The sequence below is a fragment of the Manihot esculenta genome, chromosome 16, assembly GCF_001659605.2.
Source record: "Manihot esculenta cultivar AM560-2 chromosome 16, M.esculenta_v8, whole genome shotgun sequence".
Lineage (NCBI taxonomy): Eukaryota > Viridiplantae > Streptophyta > Magnoliopsida > Malpighiales > Euphorbiaceae > Manihot > Manihot esculenta.
The window spans coordinates 12,264,604-12,287,148 of NC_035176.2; the positions used below are offsets into that span (position 1 = coordinate 12,264,604).

The 22,545-nt window shown below is 43.2% G+C and overlaps 1 long non-coding RNA gene across 2 annotated transcripts; it reads left to right on the forward strand.

Annotated features, from left to right (window-relative positions):
- The first annotated feature begins 1,134 nt into the window (after positions 1–1,134).
- LOC122722146 lies at positions 1,135–3,320 on the forward strand. Of its 2 annotated transcripts, XR_006349062.1 has the most exons (3): positions 1,135–1,424; positions 1,535–1,630; positions 3,181–3,320. It is a non-coding gene; the product is annotated as an uncharacterized LOC122722146 (long non-coding RNA). The 2 variants fall into 2 exon arrangements; XR_006349061.1 differs by lacking the exon at positions 3,181–3,320 and having other exon boundaries at positions 1,535–1,921.
- The last annotated feature ends 19,225 nt before the right edge of the window (positions 3,321–22,545 follow it).

Consider the following 22,545-nt stretch of genomic DNA (forward strand, 5'->3'; position numbering starts at 1 on the left):
AAGTGAGAACTATCAAGGAAAGGTTGAAAGCAGCTTCAGATAGACAGAAGTCTTATGCAGATTTGAAGAGAAAGATATAGCATATGAAGTTGGAGATAAAGTGTTTCTTAAAGTCTCTCCATGGAAAAGGGTGCTCAGATTTGGCAAAAAGGGAAAGTTAAGTCCTAGGTTTATCGGTCCATATGAGATAATTGAACGTGTGGGTCCGGTAGCCTACAGGTTAGCATTACCCCCTGGATTAGATAAGATACATAATGTCTTCCATGTATCCATGCTGAGAAGATACAGATCTGATCCTTCTCATGTCATTTCTTCTGAGATAATTGATATTCAACCTGATTTGACTTATGAGGAGGAACCAGTGAAGATTCTAGCACGAGAAATAAAGGAGCTAAGGAATAAGAAGATTCCATTAGTGAAGATTCTTTGGAGAAACCACAAAACAGAGGAAGCTACATGGGAAAGTGAGGACTTAATGAGGCAACAACACCCTCAGCTATTCATGACAGGTAAATTTCGAGGACGAAATTTTTTAAGGAGGGGAGAATTGTAACATTCCAAAACCTGCAGATAGAAATAAAGCAACCATTAGCTTTCAATTGTACCAGTCCGAAGTTAGAATAACTAGCTTCAGGGGAGGTGCTAGCTTAACCTCGAGCTAATTAGGGGAGGTGCTAGCTTATCCATAGCCGTCTGACACACAATTTGTTTAAAGATGGAGCACTAAAAGTTGTGTTTAGAGGTCTAACTTGCATTTCATATAGAGTTATTCGTCCAAAGGTAGAGTTAAAATAAGAACGACCAGTAATAGTATTTTCACATCTTCAAACTGTAATAACTGAATCATAGAAAACCCAAATAAGAAAACAGACATAGCTTAAAATAAAGTATCTAACGTGATAAGCAGGTCGGAATCAAGTTGCTATCGGGAGGTGCTTAAGGGTTTCCCGACGTGCTAGCTTGAGGTGCTTCCTACAACCGACGTGCTTGCTTAAATAAAATGAACTTCTAAATGTTAAAAATGTAAGTTTAGTAGGTCAATCTATGAATATTGAAAGTTTAAAAACTAAATTGAAACATGTGGAAAAGTTTAGTAGGTGAAAGTGTGAATATGGAAAGTTTAAAAATAAAATTCCAAGTTTGCCCTCCACCTTTTTCTATATTTACACCTAACCCACCATATGACACCTAGCCATGCATGACTAAGCATGAAAGAAAAGAGTTGTCATTCATTTGGTCCATCATTGCCGTGGCTACACCAAAAGGAAAGAGAAAAAGCTTTTGCTTTCTTATCTTCCATTTCCACCATAGTTCATCAAAAAGATAAAATCTCCAGCCACACAAAATCTGTTCTTAAGTGTAATAACCAGCAAGGAAACCATAGAAAGGGAGGAAAGAAGGAGAGAAGTTAAGGTGCTTTAGTGGTAAGTGATGAAATTGAAAACTAGGTTAGGTAAACATATTCTTTCATGTTTCAATTAATTATATGTTGTTAAATGAATTAAAGCTCCTGTTTTTCTTATTCTTTGTAAAGAACAAACTCAAAGGGAGGAAGGTACATCAAAGGGGAAAGGCAAGGAAAGAGAGTAACTAAGGTGTACCTAAAGCTTTTGAAAAGATTGTGCAAAAGGTTTGGTGATTGTATGAACTTCTGTTTTTCCTTTGATTTTCTCATGAATATGTAACATTAGGGATTGGTTTTGTTTGCTGGAAATGCTCTTTTGATTGTATGGATATGTAATATGAATGTTGAAATGATGATTGGAAGGCTTAAAGTACATAGATACAACATGGAAGCCAAAAACATAAAACTGGCAGAATAGGTTCCAACAGGACAGTCTGTGTTAGAAGCCTTATAACTTATTGTGTGATCATTGAAATTAAGCCTAACATATACCAAATGAAAGCTAAGACACAAATCTCAAACTTTCATGAAGTGACCACATTCTGAATCTGTAGCTAAGCATGTGAAAATTGCTAGTGAACCTAAGCTGGTCACAGGGAATTGTGCATCCGGAGCAGTATGTATCTCCTAGACCATAACGAATGATTTACTCAATGAAATGAATTAAGACCAGTTCCAAATGAACCCTGACAAGTATACCTAAAACTTTGTATAAGAAATTTAAGCTTGAATCTGTATGAAAATGTATGCATCTGATAGGTTTTGTTAGATTAAAAACAGATACCAAAACTGTACTGGTTAGGACCTGATTGAGCAGGTTGCAAAGAAAAATTCATAACTTAAGTTAGGAAGGTCAGAATTAGATGTAATATATCTTGTTAGAAAGATAAGACATAAATACACAACGTTCATGAAGAAAAGTGAGTCTAATTGTGTCCATAAGCTACTTAAAACTGTGATACAATCTCAGGCAGAAACAAAGCTTAATGTAAATATTGACCTAAAAGGGATTGACATGCTAGCTTTGTGGCCAAATTACGCACATGCTAACTTGACATGCCTGCTTTACGCACGTGCTAGCTTAAGAGACTAAAACTTTTCATGCATATTCTTGATGACATAGTAAAATGTTTATGGCTGAATAATATGCTCATAAGTGAATATGTTCTATTACATATATATGAATGCTTTTAAGGACTCTTTTTATTGATGTGATTGCTTATGTAGTACCAATAAATATTTAATATGAAACTATGCATTCTTGGCCCTAGTAAACCTCAGTGGGAGTCATAAATAGCATAAGGGTATGGCATGCCATATACAGTGGAGCAGTACTGCGCCCTAATGGGCTACATGATATGATCTTATCGACACATTATGTGTCATACAGTTTCCCGGCTTTTTAGCCATACAGGCACAACATTCGGCCCCCGGGCCATACAGTTTGGCACTTTGTGCTATACAGATACAGTTTCCCTTATCTAGCTAAATGATCCTGTGAAGAGTTTATAGGGGCTAAGATTTAATTATATGACTTGTTAATGCTTTGCTAGCATGCACATAAGATGGTTACAAAAATATGAATGACCTTACATTTATACAACTGCATGACTTGATTTGGCACTTATCACCCACTGACACATAAAAATTTCATTTGCCTTATAAAATGATTTCATTATATCAATCATGAGTATTCCTATTATATGTGAATGAGTATATAAGTTGTTATTTACCCACTGGGCATAAGCTCAGCGCATTGGATTTTCCATGCGCAGGTAATAGATAGAGGAAGCAACAGTTAGGAGGTCTGGTTCTGCATCAGCACAGAGACATCATCATAACCAGTCAGTCACAAGATTTGTACAGAGGTTGTTTATGGTTGGCATGTACATTAATAGTCTACCAAGAGTCTGTAAATGAGTGTTGTAAATAGTACAAATATATACAAATGTGTTGACTAATTTAAGTTATTATGTTCTATTTATGGATTTGATAATGTGAAATGAGCAAATATTGAGATTTTATGACTATTTTTCACAAGGATAATTGCTAATAAACAGGGGAGACTTTTGCGGTTTCTCCATTTAAACTTATTTTGTGAATCAACATGCATTTAAACAAACTAAAGAACAATTTATAAGGTCAAAGCTATCTTAAGTCCACATATGTAATTGCATATAGTATAGTATGTGGCATCCTTTACTAAGTTATTGTATAGACGGGTAAGGGGTGTTACAATGTGTTTTGATGATTCAGATCTATGTGTTTATGTGCTGATATGCTATAGTATGTGTTGTTTTCAGCGTTAAGATGCGAGGAACTCGTCGATCAGCTCGATTGACTGGAGTCCCATCAGATAGTGAGGGAGTAGCTGCTCGTCCTCCTGCATTGCCAAGGGCAAGGTCGCAAAGATCTAGCAGGGAAGGCATGTCAATAGACCCTAGAAGGTCTGTGGACGAGAGCAGAAGAGGAGTAGTTAGAAGAGGTAGATCAGCGGAGGAGAGGGAGGCTATGGAGACTGATCCGTCTATGGATGAAGGTATGGGAGAATCTTTGGGAGGTGTTCAGGCCTCAGGATTTGATTATCCAGCTGTTTTTCAGGATCCAGAGTATCCGATGGAGGGTATGTCGGAGTACTCTCGCTTTGACCCATATCCTACATACATGCCATATATGCCATATCCTCATTATTACCCATCATATCCACCATATCCTATGTATCCACCCTCCCCTAGACATCCAAGTGCAGCACACCCATAAATAAATGAACCAGCACCCCACCACCACAAACAGAACCAGTAGCCCCTGTTGCCCAAATGTTTCCATCTAGTTCATCTGGAAGTAAGGTAAAGATGACTGAGTATCTTAAATTGGATGCTCCGAAGTTTAACACAGGAGATGATCCATTTGAGTACCTCAGATTTGTGAAGATGATCACTGATGAGTTGGGTACAGATGACAGTAGAGCCATAGAGATGGCAGGATTTACACTGAAGTGTAAGAAGGCTCGAGAATGGTTCAAGAACTATATAGAGCCCAGAATGAACAGTATGTCGTGGGGAGAGTTCGCCAATGAATTTGCAGGGTGGGCTTTTCCAGAGAGTTCCAGGGAGATGAAGCTAAGTGAGTTTGAACAGTTGAGACAAACAGATGAGATGACTGTTGATGAGTTCACAGATAAGTTTCTGGATCTGCTTCAGTACGTGGGTCAGGCCTATGATACTGATCAGAAGAAGGCGAGGAGATATACCATGAGACTTCATCCTAGGTATTCTTCTTTGATCCTTCCAGCAGAAAAGGAGAGTTTTCACTCTATTATCGATGCAGCCAGGAAGATGGAAGCTAGTGCCAATCTTCAGAAACAGTCAAAGGCACAGGCTTCGGGTTCTAAGGCCCCCAGTTTAGGTTCTACAGGCAGTAAGAGATGGGATAGAGCGAGAGGAACAAGGAAAGGATTCTGGAGTAAAGTCAAGTCAGGTCTGGGAATGGGTAGTGGCTCAACCTCTGGCACAGCTGTTCCAGCATGTAGGAGATGTGGGAGACCACACAGAGGAACTTGTCAGTTGGGATCCACAGCTTGTTTTAGATGTGGACAGGAAGGGCATATTGCTCGAGAGTGTCCTCAGGTGACTTTTGTGGCACCTTCCCAACAGATGAGTTCAGGCAGTGTAGCACAGCCAGTAGGGCAGCCAGCAGCTTCAGCTATGCCTCAGGGGAGTGGTAGAGGTAGAGGGAGAGGGGCAGCCTCTACTTCAGCAGCAGGTTCCCGAGGTGGAAATCCTGTAGCCCCAGCACGGATTTTCACCATGACTCAGGAGGAGGCTAACATGTCGAACACAGTGGTGTCAGGTAATCTCATCATTGGGTGTTCAGATGTGTATGCTTTGATGGACCCCGGTGCTTCTCATTCCTTTATTGCTTCGAGAGCCATAGAGAGATTGGGTTTGATCAGTTCTGCGTTAGAGTATCCTCTCTGGGTCAGTGGACCCAAATGCGACCCATCAGTGGCAGTGTTAGTCTGTCGTTTCAGTCCAGTGTTCATAGAGGGTAGATGCCTTCCAGCTGACCTTGTGGTTCTAGATTTGACAGATTTTGATGTCATTCTAGGGATGGATTGGCTATCTGCATATAGTGCTACTTTGGACTGTAGAGAGAAGATAGTGAGTCTTAGAGACCAGGATGGGTCAGAATGTGTCTTCAGAGGAGACAGGAGAGGTACACCCAGAGGTATGATTTCAGCCCTTCAGGCTCGTCGTTTGCTTAGGAAGGGTTGTCAGGGGTTTCTAGCTCATGTGAGAGAGCTAGACAGTCAGGTTAGGGAACCAGCCGCAGTACCAGTAGTTCGAGAGTTTCTTGATGTGTTCCCAGACGATTTGCCAGGACTACCACCTGATAGGGAGATAGGGTTTGAAATTGAATTACTGCCAGGTACCAGACCTATCTCTATTCCTCCCTACAGGATGGCGCCAGCTGAGTTAACAGAGTTGAAAGACCAGTTGCAGGACTTGGTAGATAAGGGTTTCATCCGCCCTAGTACCTCACCTTGGGGTGCTCCAGTGCTCTTTGTCAGAAAGAAGGATGGATCCCTCAGACTTTGTATCGACTACAGACAGTTGAACAAGGTCACTATCAAAAATAGGTATCCCTTACCTCGGATTGATGATCTATTTGACCAGCTAGCTGGAGCAGGTTGTTTCTCGAAAATAGATCTGAGATCTGGGTATCATCAGTTGAGAGTCAGAGAGGCAGATGTGCCTAAGACAGCTTTCCGGACCAGATATGGGCATTATGAGTTCTTAGTGATGCCGTTCGGGTTAACTAACGCCCCTGCAGCATTTATGGATCTCATGAACAGGGTATTCAGTGAGTTTCTGGATCACTTTGTCATTGTGTTTATCGATGATATCTTAGTGTATTCCAGAAATGCAGAGGAGCATGCCCAGCATCTGAGGATCGTTCTGCAGACACTGAGAGAGCATGGTTTATATGCCAAGTTCTCGAAGTGTGAGTTTTGGTTAAAAAGCATTTCCTTCTTGGGACATGTGGTATCAGCAGATGGGATTGAGGTAGACCCCAAGAAGATTGAGGCTGTAGCTAACTGGCCCAGACCCACTACAGTGACTGAGATTAAAAGCTTTCTGGGACTGGCAGGGTACTACCGGAGGTTCGTACAGAACTTCTCGAAGATAGCAGCTCCTATGACCAAACTGACTCAGAAGAACCAGACGTTTGTCTGGTCAGACCAGTGTGAAGAGAGCTTTGAGGAGCTCAAGAGGAGGTTGACTACAGCACCAGTGCTAGCTCTGCCTGTTAGTGCCAAGGATTTCACCGTGTTCTGTGATGCGTCTCGAGTGGGATTGGGTTGTGTTCTGATGCAGCAGGATAGGGTGATTGCGTACGCTTCTAGACAGTTAAAGAAGCACGAGTTGAATTACCCCACCCATGACCTAGAGATGGCAGCAGTTATCTTTGCACTTAAGATGTGGCGGCATTACCTCTACGGGGTGAAATGCGAGATCTTCACTGATCACAAGAGTTTACAGTACATCTTGAGTCAAAGAGAGCTAAATTTGAGGCAGAGGAGATGGGTAGAATTGCTCAGTGATTATGATTGTAAGATACTGTATCATCCGGGTAAGGCGAATGTTGTTGCAGACGCCCTAAGCCGGAAGTCACTAGGCAGTTTATCCCATATAGCAGCAGAGCAGAGACCAGTTGTGATGGAGCTTTATCAGCTCTTTGACGAGGGATTACAGCTAGAGTTGTCTGGTACAGGTGCGTTGATAGCACAGATGCGAGTGACACCTGTGTTTCTGGAGCAGATAGCTCAGAGACAGCATGAGGACCCTGAGTTGATGAAAATTGCCAGGACTGTTCAGTCAGGCAATAGTGTAGAGTTCAGATTTGACAGCAAAGGGATCCTTCGCTATGGGAGTCGACTTTGTGTACCAGATAGGGGCAGTGTGAAGGAAGACATTATGAGGGAAGCTCATAATGCGAGGTATAGTGTTCACCCAGGAGCCACCAAGATGTATCAGGATCTGAAAAGGGTCTATTGGTGGCCAGCCATGAAGAAAGAAGTAGCGCAGTTTGTGACAGCCTGTGAGGTTTGTCAGAGGGTGAAAGTAGAGCATCAGAAACCAGCCGGAATGCTTAACCCATTACCGATTCCAGAGTGGAAATGGGAGAACATAGCCATGGATTTTGTAGTGGGTTTACCAGTAGCATCCAACAGGATAGACTCGATATGGGTGATTGTGGACAGACTCACGAAATCTGCTCATTTTCTTCCAGTACGGAGTAACTATTCTGTGGATAAGTTAGCACAGGTCTATCTGGATGAGATAGTGAGATTACATGGAGTTCCAGTGTCTATAGTTTCAGACAGAGGACCTCAGTTTACCTCCCGCTTTTGGCGGAGTCTACAAAATGCGATGGGCACGAGATTGGATTTTAGTACTGCTTTCCACCCACAGACTGATGGACAGTCAGAAAGGACCATCCAGACCATAGAGGATATGCTTCAACTATGTGTGTTAGATTTTGGTGGTTCTTGGAGGCAGCATCTACCTTTGGTGGAGTTTGCCTACAATAACAGCCATCATGCGAGCATCGGGATGGCTCCTTATGAAGCTTTGTATGGGAGGAAGTGCAGATCCCTTGTTTGCTGGGAAGAGGTAGGAGAGAAGGCTCTTGCAGGGCCAGAGTTAGTAGACATTACCAGTAGACTGGTGCCCATGATCAGAGAGAGAATCAGAACAGCTCAAAGTAGACAGAAAAGTTATGCAGACGTTCGCAGAAAGCAGTTAGAGTTTCAAGAGGGTACTTGGGTGTTACTAAAAGTGTCTCCAATGAAAGGAGTGGTTCGTTTTGGAAAGAAAGGTAAATTGGCTCCACGGTACATTGGACCCTTTGAGGTGTTGCAGAGGATCGGAAATGTGTCGTATAAGCTGGATTTACCTGCTTCTATGGAGAGAATTCACCCGGTATTTCACGTTTCTATGCTACGACAGTTTGTGTCAGATCCGAATCAGGTTCTGAGTGAGCCTGAGGTGGAGATTCATACGGATCTCACCTATATAGAGCAGCCAGTACGGATTCTGGACACGCAGATCAGACAGCTAAGGAACAAGGAGATTCCGATGGTGAAAGTTCTATGGAACCACCATAATCTAGAAGAGTGCACCTGGGAGACGCGGGAGTCTATGCTCCAGCAGTATCCATATTTGTTTTGAGGTTAGTTTTCTCTGTTTCATGTGTTACTTGTGTGTTTTCGAAACCTTCGAGGACGAATGTTCTTAAGGGGGGGAGAATGTAATACCCGGCTAGAGTCCGGCACCGGAATTCCTGTTGTCTGGTGGAATCCGGGGTGTCGGAATTCTATTTATGTTTTACTAAGTAGTGTGATTTGTGTTGATGTGTTAATTTGAGTTGAAATGACCTGCCAAGTTCGGCCGCCGAAGGTAAGTTCGGCCGCCGAAAGTGGTCAAGGTTCGGTTGCATGGTTTTGCATACGTTTGGGCAGCCCGGCTGATCAGCTGAGTCATGTATGTTGCCAGATGTTGGCCTCAGATTCTTGTCATGGAATAGGCCACGTCTCTTATGACTCATCTGTATATGTTTTGGTTGATCATACAGAAGGTTGAGGTGTTTGCAAAGGTGTGGAAGGTGAGAGAACTCAAGCTCCGTTTGTGCGGTTTTGAGAGTTTGACGAAGAGAAGTTCCCTTGTTCAGTACGTTCATCTTTCTATTTATAGAGGTAAGGGAAGATCTGGACCTTGTTATATGTTTTCTGAAGGTTTTATGGGGATAAAGGAAGGAGATGCATGCTTAGGTTAGTAATGGTGTTTATGCATGTATACATGTTTATGTGTTATGTTTGTTTTGTTGTTGGGGTTATTAGATAGTTTTAGACCCCTGTGAACATATACTTGAGTATATGTGTGTTGACTAGTTGAAGTATGCATGTTTGGAAAAGTTGAAGGGAAGAAGGAGATGGTTTGCCGTTGAAGCTGAGTTCTGGATGAACTCAGGTTCGGCAGCCGAAAGTTCATTCGGCCGCCGAACCTCCTGCATGGTGGCTTGGTTGCCACAGCTTGCCCCCGAGTGTTTTTGCATGTTCGGCTCTGTTTGGGGGATTCGGCCGCCGAAGGTGCCGCCGAAGGTGCTTGAGTTTCGTCTCTGGAGAGGACATTCGGCCGCCGAACCTGCCGCCGAAAGTGTTCTGTCCAGCTTTTCTCTTGTATGTTTTGCATGAGCTGTAGAGTAAGATTAAGGGGATTGTTGGGTAGGTCAATAAAGTTATTTTAAGGTAGTTTGGTCCCTCATTGCAGTCTTTATGTGTTTATACAGACCAGAGGAACCAGAGAGAGCAGCAGTGAGTACTGCTCCAAAGTTTACTGAACCTGCAGAGTCAGTCCAGAGCCAGAGGTGAGTGGAACTAAACTTAGTGCTTTTAATTAAACGATGGAATGTTTTAGCATATCTCATGCATCATGATTATGTAAATAGGTTGACTGCATTAGTATTCACGACTATGTTGCATTGCATTGTTACTTGTTGGTGTGAGTAAATGCTGAATGATCCAATAGTCTCTGAGTTAAGACCAGGAGCCTTTGACTACGCCCTGGCAGGTATAGTCAAGACCAGGAGCCTTTGACTACGCCCTGGCAATGGTAAGTACAGAGGTGTTATACACATATACATATATGACAGGAAGACCAGGTGCTCGATTCTACGCCCTGGCACGGAAGTTACTGAGGCTATGTGGTGACAGGTTTACGCTTGTTGTGGCTTGTCTGTGTTATGACGCATTCCATGAGATCATATGTTATGACTGATTTTATTCTTCTACTCACTGGGCTATAGAGCTCATCCCACTCCCTTAATCCCAGTCTTGCAGGATTCAGTGTACAGTGTACAGGGACAGTCCAGCAGAGTACAGGAAAAGTAAAGAGATCTGTAATAGCTTAGAGTGGACATGTAATATTTAAGAGATGTAATAGTAGTTGTTGCTTGACCTAGTGATGTATGTTTTGTACATGATCTGTAGATGTATATATGTTTCTCCTGTATGTGAAAACCAGGCTTAACAGGTATGAGTGAACCCATCTAGAGCAAGCTCTAGTCAGGGATACAGAGTACAGAGTACATGAGTACAGAGATAGTGCATGCACAGGTTAAGCCTTGGTTCAAAAAAGAGTTTTATTTTCACAGCAAATGTATGATCATGTATGCGGTTTACAGGTACACAGAGAGTATAGCAGGCTTGCTACGGGTTCTGGCGGCCTTAAGCCGACCTGAATCCTAGCGCCGGTGACGGTCCATTTTGGGGTCGTTACAATGTATGATCATGTATGGGATTTTATCAGGTACCTATGATGTAATGCAGGCCTGCTATGGATTCTGGCGACCTTAAGTCGATCTGAATCCTAGCACCGGTAACGGTCCAGTTTTTAGGTCCTTATAAACCTTTCCTAAGAAAAAGCAACAGTCCTCAAATCCACTTCAAAAACCTTCAAAAATATCAAAGAACCAAAGAAACTTACATGCATTTCTAGATTTTTATTTTTTAACAAACATATTTCTCATTACTTAAAAGCATGCATTATTCTCATCTTCTAATCTAGCAAAAGAATAACTTGCATGTAAAACACACATTCATAATCTCATACTCGAGATTTAGTGAAACAAGAATTCAAAACTTGCTTTTTAAAGGATCAATTCCAACAGTAAATTGAAGGTGAAGGAGAAGGAGGGAGGGAAAGATTGTAAAGAGATTCCAAACTTTGCCAACATTGAAAATCTTTAATCTAAACATACTTTTCAATGTTACTTGATTTTCATGTGAGAAGAACTAAGAATTCAAGAAAAAGGGTGAAATCTTACCTCGACTTTGATGGGTGTCAAATCCATCAATTTAATTTTACTTCTCTTTTCTTGATTAATAAAAACTTGTAGATAAGGTAAGTGAGTATTGATCCCATAAAGACCTTAATTTTGTTTAATTTAGATGACAAATTGAAATACAGGAGTAGTTCAATACAAAAAGTGAGAAGAAGAGAATTTTTTATGAAAGCGGTTTTGCCTTGGGCAAGCCAAGAAAAATAAACTTGAAAGAAAAATAATAAATAATGCAATTGAAAATTGAGAAACAAATAATTAATTAAAAATTTCAGCTGAAGGTAATCAAATTGAGGTGTTTTGCAGTTGATCATTGGTTAGAAAAATAATTCATGTTATTATCTATTGTTTGGTTATAGTGGCCAAACACGCGAATCTCACCAATTCTTCCTTAGGAATAAATTAATTTATGTTGATGATATGCTCCTCACAGGCTCTTCCCCTCCTCTAGTTCAATCATTCTTGCAGGTCTTAAATTCTGAATTTTCTATGAAGGATCTCGGTCCGTTACATCATTTCTTGGGCATTCAGATTCACACTACACCCACTGGGCTCCATTTATCACAGACTCATTATGCTCATTCTATTCTGAAGCGTGCTCAAATGTTAGATTGTCGGCCTATGCCTACGCCTTCGGTACAAAACACAGTTTCCACTCCAGATGACACAACTGTTGATCCTCGCTATTTCCGGGGCCTTGTTGGTTCTTTACAGTATCTTACACTGACCCGGCCTGATCTTTCTTTTAGTGTGAATTACGTTTCTTAGTTTATGCACACACCTGACGTCTCCCATTTAAAATTTGTTCGGCGGATTTTACGTTATTTAAAAGGCACTATTCACTATGGCCTATCTCTAACCACTAACACTTCACTTGTTCTTAGTGCTTTTTCTGATGCAGATTGGGCTGGTTGTCCAACTACTCGGAGATCCACCACCGGCTACTGTACTTTTCTAGGTTCAAATATACTTTCGTGGTGTGCCAAGAAACAAAATACAGTGGCTCGTTCCAGCACCGAGGCGGAGTATCGCGCTATGGCTCATGCTGCCGCTGAGCTCACATGGTTGGGCTATTTATTGGCTAATTTACGAGTTCCCATCCATCATCCTCCGGTTCTTCATGGTGACAACTTAAGTGCCTTGTATCTTACTGTTAATCCTGTACTACATGCTCGTAGCAAACACATTGGTCTGGACTATCATTATGTAAGAGAACGCGTTGCTCAAGGGGTTTTAACTACTAAGCATATTCTGTCGTCATTACAACTGGCTGACATTTTTACAAAGCCCATGACAAAGGCTCGCCTGGCTCAATTTCGTCACAAACTTTGTCTGCAGCCCCGACAAAGTTTGAGGGGGGATAATGACTTAAGGGGTTATAAGGATGCAAATATCCCTCTGGAGTTATAAGACTGGATGCCATGCGCTAGAGCTATGGAGAGACAAGGTGTATTATTGTAAATATGTTTAGTTTGAATAAGTCTTAGTGGTTAGGATCCCACGGGTAATGCAATACCCGGCTAGATTCAGACATCGGAATTCCTACCATCCCGTGGAATTCGAGGATGTCAGAGGTCTCTGGAAGGGTAAGAGAAAGTTGTAAATGTTTAGAATGGAAAAGGAGTGCATTTTGAAGAGGAAAGGCTTTGGGGACAAAGGCCAGGTTCGGCCGCCGAAGGTTAAGTTCGGCCGCCGAAAGTGCCCACTGTTCGGCACCCGAAACTCAAGTTCGGCCCCCGAATGTTGCATGGTTTTGCATGCGTTTCTGCAGCCGAAGCTGAGCTGGTCAGCCAGCCCTTGTGCACTCCTCAGTCGGTGAAATGGCCAGGTGTTGCTTCCAAATCACAGACAGAGGATTAGGCCACGTCTCCCATGACTCATCTGCAAGCTTTTATCAGCTTATGCAGAGGGTTGGTTGTGTCTACGTGGTTTGAACGGTTTTGAGAGAAAAGAAGAGTTTTGGAGGTTTGGTGAAGGTGAAGTCGTGGTGGCCATCGTTCAGTGTTTAGGTTGTCCCAGCTTCTGGTTTCACAAGGTAAGGAAAGCTTTGAACTGGTTTTCATGGTTTATGAGCAGTGTTTAAGAAGGTTAAAGGTAGAGTTGTTATACAGGTTTTCAAGGTTAGTTTTGATGTTTGAATGGTGTAAGCATGTTTATGTGTATGTTTGTTGTTTGTGTTGGGGTTGGGGTTGTTAGGTAGTTTTAGACCCCTTTGAACATATACTTAAGTATATGTGAGTTGAGGGAGGAGTTATGCATGTTTTGCGAGTAAGAAGTGGATGAAGGAGGGAGGTTGCCGTCGGGGCTGAGTTCTGGATGAACTCAGGTTCGGCAGCCGAAGGAGCATTCGGCCGCCGAACCCCTTGCATGGTGGCTTAGGCTGCCACAGCTTGCCCCCGAGTGTTTTTGAGGTTCGGCTCTGTTTAGGGGATTCGGCCGCCGAAGGTGCCGCCGAAGGTTAGAGACTTTCGTCTCTGGAGTGAGTTTTATCCCCCGAACCTTACCCCCGAAAGGGTTCGGCAGTCGAAAGTGGAGCTTCGGCCGCCGAAGGTACTTGAGTTTCGGCTCTAGGGAGGACATTCGGCCGCCGAACCTGCCGCCGAAAGTGTTCTGTCCAGCCTTCCTTTGCTTGTTTTGCAGGCATGTGTTAAAGTGTTCTAGAGGGGTTTTTGGGCATTGGTGAAGAGTTATTTATGAGTATGTTTGGTGCCTCATTGACGTCCTCCATTGTAGGATTGGACCCGAGGAACCGCAGAGTTTAGCAGTCGTAGCTGTCTCAGAATTAGAGGTAGCCCAGAGTTAGCCCAGTAAAGGCTACAGGTGAGTGGAACTAAACTACATCTTTTATCTTGAGAAATAACACGAATCTAGCATGATCCATGCATCATAACATGCCATGTTATGTATTAGGTTGTATTGCATTAGAATCCACGAATATGCTGCATTGCCTAAGATGATATTTGTGTGGATGAATGTTGGATGATCCTTAGCCCTTGATAGAGCACAGAGACAGAGTTATGGCATGAGATAGCCATACCAGGTCGCCCCTGGATAGTCCAGGTCGCTCCTGGTACTATGAGTGAGACAGCTCGGCTGTCAGATTAGAGCGCAGAGCAGTCCAGGTGAGGCCTAATCGCCCCTGGCACAGTTGAACATGTTATGATATGAGTTACTGCAGAGTAGTCCAGGTGAGGCCTAATCGCCCCTGGCACAGTTGGACATACTATTATGTATGTAGAGGGCTATGGTGACAAGTTCATCCTTGAGATGATATGTTTGTGATATGACGCATTTCATGAGAGCATGTAATTAATGAACTGTTTTTATTGTTCCTCCTCACTGGGCTCTAGAGCTCATCCCACTCCCTTGACCCCAGTTTTGCAGGTTCTGAGATAGCTATGAGAAGGCAAAGTCAGCAAGAGTACAGAGGACAGTTATGCATGAATGTATGTTGTAATAGGATAGTGGACATGATGTAATTAAAAGATGAGTTGTCATGTAATGTATCGATATGTACTGTCATTTACTGGATAGATTTATGCTTTCCCTAGTGTCACTGCTATAGTGTGATGTATGATTCATCCCTTGTACACAATCCTGTTTTACGTTTCTTGATGAGAAATGTGTGAGTTAGGCTTAATGTATGGCTTCGATGAGATACCAGTGGGATGTGTTACATATTGTGTTAATCCCTGGACCACAACAGATAGTAGTCCCTGGTACAGGCCCTGAGGGCCATTTCAGATTGACATATCTGAGTCGCAGTAGTTAAGCCTACAGCGTTTTACAGGATTGGTGAGTATCCTTGTATCATGTATGGGATGTATCAGGTACTCAGAGAGTATAGTTGGCTTGCTACGGGTCCCGGCGGCCTTAAGCCGATCTGGATCCTAGTGCCAGTGATGGTTCGGGCCGTTACAGAGGGGGTACCGGTTTCCTGGTCGTTACAGATTGGTATTAGAGCTTAGGGCCTCAAGAGTACGGTGTGTTGAGCATCTTTGTTCATGGACTAGAGATATCCCACATCGGAAAGAGGTGTTGTCTTGTATAGGAGGGGAAGCACAATAGGTAAAATCATGTCCACTAGGATAAGATGTGGAGTTTGTCTTGCATGATGATGTGGAATGCCATGATGTGTTGCCTGTGCATTATTGATATGGTTGATATGTGTTGAGGATTCATGTGTTCTCACATGGATCATTTGATGATATTTTTGTGTGTGATGTTGTGCTTTTCAGAGGCAGGATGAGAGGAACTCGTCGATCTGGTAGATTGACTGGAGCTCCGCCGGAGGATGAGGACATGGATGCTCATCTCCCCGTTCTGCAAAGGGCAACATCAGATAGTGTAAGCAGAGAAGGTACATCAATGGACCCTAGCAGGTCTGTTGAGGAGAGTAGAAGGGGAGTTGTGCAGAGTGGTATGTCAGGGTTTATGAGAGTCATAGAGGAAGATGAGTAGAGCAGAGATAGTAGCTTTGGCATGAGCAGGTTAGGAGGAGATATGGGTGAGTCCCAAGGAGGCACTCAGGCCTCGAGGTTTGTTCCATCTCAGTATCCACCCTACCCGTGGGGGGCAGAGTACCCGATGAGAGGTACATCAGAGTTTTTTCGGTATAACCCATATCCCACCTTTATGCCCTATCCTTCCTTTTACCCGCCATATCCACAGTATACCATGTTTCCACCCTTCTTTTGGTACCCAGGGTCAGTAAACCCTAACCCAGAGCATGTTGCACCTCCTCCAACATCAGTAGAACCAGTAGCCCCAGTTATCCAAACACCCAAGCCTAGTTCACCTGGAGGAAGTACAGTACAGATGACAGACTATGTGAGGTTAGACGTTCCCCAATTTGAGACTGGTGATGACCCTGTTGAGTATCTTAGACTGGTCAAGATGATAACTGATGAGTTGGGAGCCAATGAGAGTAGAGCCATTCAGATGGCAGGGAGCACATTGACATGTGAGAAAGCAAGGGAATGGTTCAACCAGTATGTGGATTCGAGGGTAGAAAGCTTATCCTGGGAGCAGTTTGCTCATGAGTTTGTAGGAGGGGTTGTAGATAGGTCCAGGGAGAGTTTCCACGATATAGTAGATATGGTACAGAAGAGGGAAGCTAGCACCACACTTGCAGGGACAAGTGATGTTAATCTCTCCTCTCTGCATGAGGCTGATACAAAGAGTAAGAAAGGAGGTAGAGGCCTCAGGAGATCAAAGAAGAATAAGTTCTGGAAGCAGATAGGTGAGGGTTCGAGTTCTGGTTTGAATACCTCAAAATGTCCGAGGTGCGGTAGGCCGCACAAGGGAGTCTGTCTCGTAAGGACAACAGCATGTTTTAGGTGCGGACAAGAGGGGCACATAGCACGTGAGTGTTCCACCGCCACTTTGCTAACACAGTCCCAGCAGACAGTCTCAGACAGAGTGGCTCAGCCAGAAGCTCTAGCCATGGCACAGGGCAGAGGCAGAAGGAGCGGGATCACTCCTTCTTCCACAGGTTCCCCAGGTGAAGGTCCATCAGTGCCAGCACGGATCTTCGCTTTGACGCAGCAGGAGACGGACACATCGGACATGGCGGTGACAGGTACTTTTCACTTCCATATGTTTTGATGTGTTTATTAATAGTGACTCTGATGTTTCGCTTTCCTTAGGGCCGTGAGAGCCGTCGAGAGTATGGGTTTGATAACTTCTGGGATTAAAATGTCCTCTTTGGGTTAATAGACTCAAGTGTGATCCGTCAGTGGCAGAGTTAGTCTGCCAATAGAGTTGAGTGCGAGTTTTGAGTAGGTGCCTTCCAGCTGACCTTGTGGTTCTAGAGTGACTGGTTGATGTCATTCTAGGGGTGGAAGGGCTAGCTACTCATCGTACTGCTTTAGATAGCGGAGGCAGAGTAGTCAGGCTTTGAGACTAGGATGGATCACAGGTAATGTGTGAGGGGACAAAGTAGAGATGCCTAGAAGTTTGCTATCAGCCCTAGAGGCTCTTACGCTATTTAGAAGAGGTTATCAAAGGTTTCTTGCTGTTTCCGAAAACGTCGTAGTTAGTCAGATTAGAAGGGGAACAGTTTTAGTGCCCGCAGCCAGAGAAAAGTTGTAGATAGGACCCAGACACGTCATCAGGTTTACCACTCGCTAAACGAAGAGAGTGAGAACTAAGAATAGCTAGATAGTGAATCAGGAAAGATCTTCGAGAGTGGTGCTATGAGATGCTATTTATCCAGGTATAGGGAGAGTGATCTCTCATCTCCGAGTGCAGCCCTCAAAGATAAGAAATAAGTCAAAGAACAGAGTAAGATCAGAATAAGAGGAAGAGAAAAGTAAGTGTCATAGATCAGAGTAACAAAACAAAAGAAAGAAAAAGAGTACGCAAACTAGAATAGAACAGAGAAAGAAAAGAGTAAGAATAAGTGTAAGTTCAGGAGGAGAGTTCAGTATAATCTGGGCTTCAGTGGTAGTTGAGGCAAAGGAAAGGGTTAGCCTTTTCATTAGGAAGTTCCCGAGGGAAGTTCCGTTAGTTTGAGCTCGGATCTTCACCCTGACTCAGTAGGAAGCTATCACATCGAACACAGTGACGTCAGGTATGTTCACTTGTGGATGTTCGGATGTGTATGCTGTTTGTTTTGAATCCGCGTGTTTCTACTTTCTTGTGACGTAGTGAGCTGTTAATCGAGTGGGTTGGATGACTTCTAGGCTTAGAGTGTTTTCTCTGGGTTAGTGGACCCGAGTATGATCCATCTGAGACAGAGTCAGTCAGTTAGCGTAGTTTCGAGTTTGGAGTGAGTAGAGACTATCCAGCTGACCTAATGGTTCTAGAGTTGACTAGTGGATGTCATTCTAGGGTGGATTGGCTACTTACTCAGTGTACTACCTGTGTCTGTAGAGACAAGGTAGGAGAGTTCAGAGGCTAAGATGGATCAGAGATAGTCCTTGGCAGGGACAGAGTATAGGTGCCTAGAGGTTTGATGTCAGCCCAGTAGGCTCAACGGTACACAGGAAAGGTTATCAAAGGGTTCTAGCTCTTGTGAGCGAGTGTAGGAGTCAGATCAGGGAATGTGCCTCAATACCCGTTGCTAGTGAGTTCTAGATGATTGTCCCAGATGAGCTGTCAGGTTTTCCATCTGTCAGGGAGCCAGAGTCTGGAATAGACGTGGTATCTGGACGCGGAACCATTTCTTTCCTTCTACCCTACAGAATGGCATCTGCAGAGAGAGTATAGTCAGCATAGTATAGAGAAGCTTGGTAGAGAAAGGTTATCCGACCTAGTACCTCACCCTGGAATGTTCCAGTGTCAGTGTGAGAAACGAAGGATGAAACCTTGAGATTTTGTAACGATTGTGAGCAGTTACACAAAATCACTACCAAGGACAGGTGTTCCCACGCAGGAGTAATAGTCTGTGGAGACAGCGAGTAGGAGCTGCTGATCCTCCACGATAGATTTAAGAGTTAGAGAGAGACCAAAAAACATAAAAGCCAGTATAGGAAAGAAGAAGAAAGGCGGGCAAGGATCAGAGTGCGCAGCAAAAGCGTAGAATCGTTCAGAAAACAGAGAAGCATGCCCAGTAGCTACTCAGTATTGCTCCTCTGACCGGAGTGAGTACAAGGAAACTAAGGGTAAAGATCTAGCGTAGTGAGAAAGCTAAAAAGAGCCAAAGAGAAAAAGAAAGGTAGTAGTCCCTATAGAGTATGGACACAGATGCAGCAGATAAGAATCCACAGAGTCAGAAGATATGACTAACCCGGAAGTATGTACTCCAGTGGTATCTGTGTCGCTTCTTAGAGGAAGGTGGTAGGCTTTCCTTATTTGCTTGTTTGCATATGTGTTTGTTGTGTGAACATTCGAGGACGAATGTTCTTTAAGGGGGGAAGAATGTAATACCCGGCTATATTCAGACATCGGAATTCCTACCATCCGGTGGAATTCGAGGATGTCAGAGGTCTCTGGAAGGGTAAGAGAAAGTTGTAAAGGTTTAGAATGGAAAAGGAGTGCGTTTTGAAGACGAAAGGCTTTGGGGACAAAGGCCAGGTTCGGCCGCCGAAGGTTAAGTTCGGCCGCCGAAAGCGCCCACTGTTCGGCACCCGAAACTCAAGTTCGGCCCCCGAATGTTGCATGGTTTTGCATGCGTTTCGGCAGCCGAAGCTGAGCTGGTCAGCCAGCCCTTGTGCACTCCTCAGTCGGTGAAATGGCCAGGTGTTGCTTCCTAATCACAGACAGAGGATTAGGCCACGTCTCCCATGACTCATCTGCAAGCTTTTATCAGCTTATGCAGAGGGTTGGTTGTGTCTACGTGGTTTGAACGGTTTTGAGAGAAAAGAAGAGTTTTGGAGGTTTGGTGAAGGTGAAGTCGTGGTGGCCATTGTTCAGTGTTTAGGTTGTCTCAGCTTCTGGTTTCACAAGGTAAGGAAAGCTTTGAACTGGTTTTCATGGTTTATGAGCAGTGTTTAAGAAGGTTAAAGGTAGAGTTGTTATACAGGTTTTCAAGGTTAGTTTTGATGTTTGAATGGTGTAAGCATGTTTATGTGTATGTTTGTTGTTTGTGTTGGGGTTGTTAGGTAGTTTTAGGCCCCTTTGAACATATACTTAAGTATATGTGAGTTGAGGGAGGAGTTATGCATGTTTTGCGAGTAAGAAGTGGATGAAGGAGGGAGGTTGCCGTCGGGGCTGAGTTCTGGATGAACTCAGGTTCGGCAGCCGAAGGAGCATTCGGCCGCCGAACCCCTTGCATGGTGGCTTAGGCTGCCACAGCTTGCCCCCGAGTGTTTTTGAGGTTCGGCTCTGTTTAGGGGATTCGGCCGCCGAAGGTTAGAGACTTTCGTCTCTGGAGTGAGTTTTAGCCCCCGAACCTTACCCCCGAAAGGGTTCGGCAGTCGAAAGTGGAGCTTCGGCCGCCGAAGGTACTTGAGTTTCGGCTCTAGGGAGGACATTCGGCCGCCGAACCTGCCGCCGAAAGTGTTCTATCCAGCCTTCCTTTGCTTGTTTTGCATGCATGTGTTAAAGTGTTCTAGAGGGGTTTTTGGGCATTGGTGAAGAGTTATTTATGAGTATGTTTGGTGCCTCATTGACGTCCTCCATTGTAGGATTGGACCCGAGGAACTGCAGAGTTTAGCAGTCGTAGCTGTCTCAGAATTAGAGGTAGCCCAGAGTTAGCCCAGTAAAGGCTACAGGTGAGTGGAACTAAACTACATCTTTTATCTTGAGAAATAACACGAATCTAGCATGATCCATGCATCATAAAATACCATGTTATGTATTAGGTTGTATTGCATTAGAATCCACGAATATGCTGCATTGCCTAAGACGATATTTGTGTGGATGAATGTTGGATGATCCTTAGCCCTTGATAGAGCACAGAGACAGAGTTATGGCATGAGATAGCCATACCAGGTCGCCCCTGGATAGTCCAGGTCGCTCCTAGTACTAAGAGTGAGACAGCTGGGCTGTCAGATTAGAGCGCAGAGCAGTCCAGGTGAGGCCTAATCGCCCCTGGCACAGTTGGACATGTTATGATATGAGTTACTGCAGAGTAGTCCAAGTGAGGCCTAATCGCCGCTGGCACAGTTGGACATACTATTATGTATGTAGAGGGCTATGGTGACAAGTTCATCCTTGAGATGATATGTTTGTGATATGACGCATTTCATGAGAGCATGTAATTAATGAACTGTTTTTATTGTTCCTCCTCACTGGGCTCTAGAGCTCATCCCACTCCCTTGACCCCAGTTTTGCAGGTTCTGAGATAGCTATGAGAAGGCAAAGTCAGCAAGAGTACAGAGGACAGTTATGCATGAATGTATGTTGTAATAGGATAGTGGACATGATGTAATTAAAAGACGAGTTGTCATGTAATGTATCGATATGTACTGTCATTTACTGGATAGATTTATGCTTTCCCTAGTGTCACTGCTATAGTGTGATGTATGATTCATCCCTTGTACACAATCCTGTTTTACGTTTCTTGATGAGAAATGTGTGAGTTAGGCTTAATGTATGGCTTCGATGAGATACCAGTGGGATGTGTTACAGATTGTGTTAATCCCTGGATCACAACAGATAGTAGTCCCTGGTACAGGCCCTGAGGGCCATTTCAGATTGACATATCTGAGTCGCAGTAGTTAAGCCTACAGCGTTTTACAGGATTGGTGAGTATCCTTGTATCATGTATGGGATGTATCAGGTACTCAGAGAGTATAGTTGGCTTGCTACGGGTCCCGGCGGCCTTAAGCCGATCTGGATCCTAGTGCCAGTGATGGTTCGGGCCGTTACAGAGGGGGTACCGGTTTCCGGGTCGTTACAGGTAATGGGTTTGATTACCTGAAATAGCTCAGTTATTTTCTCCACTTTCTCCGCTTTCTCCTATTTAGTTGCTACAACAGTTGTTATTATTTTTTTATTTAAAGCAGTGTATTATAGCTCATTGGATTATCGGAGCTATATTCAATATTATATTATTCACTTCTTCATAATTTCTTGCTCTTCGCGCTTAAATTAATTTCTAGTTAACTAATAACCCCAGTACGCGTATAGATTTAATTAGTCAAGTGCATTAGGAGAGAAGAAATCAAACTTGATCAATAAAAATATTTGATTTATTTAAATCAAATCTACTAATTTCTTAACACAAACTAATATGTTAATTGCTATTTATTATTAATCCAATTAAACAATGATGGATTTAATTGAATTAATTAGATATATATTGTTTTTCTAAGAGATGCAATAGGCCTCTTGTCAGAAATTAATAGAAAATAGAAATAAAAATAAGAGAATTGAAGTACATAACCTCACAACTTGAATAAAACCTCAATTTAATTTAACATTTAGCTGAAAATAATTGTTTAGCCTCTAAGTGTCATAATAAAATTGCAAAAACTAAAGAAAATAAGAAGAAAATAAGTAGAAAAAGAAAAGAAGACAATGGAGAAGAAGAGAAGGGGCGGCGGCACCAAGAGAGGAGGAGGGAGAGAGAAGAAAATATGTGATGTCTAGATTTAATTCTAGGAGTCTTCATATAGGCACAAAAAGATAAAATTTAATAATTTAAAATAAACTCTACCACTCCTATCTTATCCCTATCCTAATCTGATTGTGTTTGATCCAACTTGAAGCTGATCTTATTCTTGCTTAGGTGGCAAAATCTACTGAGGTGGCACTTTCTGAAGCTTCCCATCGCCTTAGGCTACAGGTTTGGCCAAGGTTATAACCTTCCAATCCAAGAATTCTTTAATTCAGCATCTTTTCGTTCC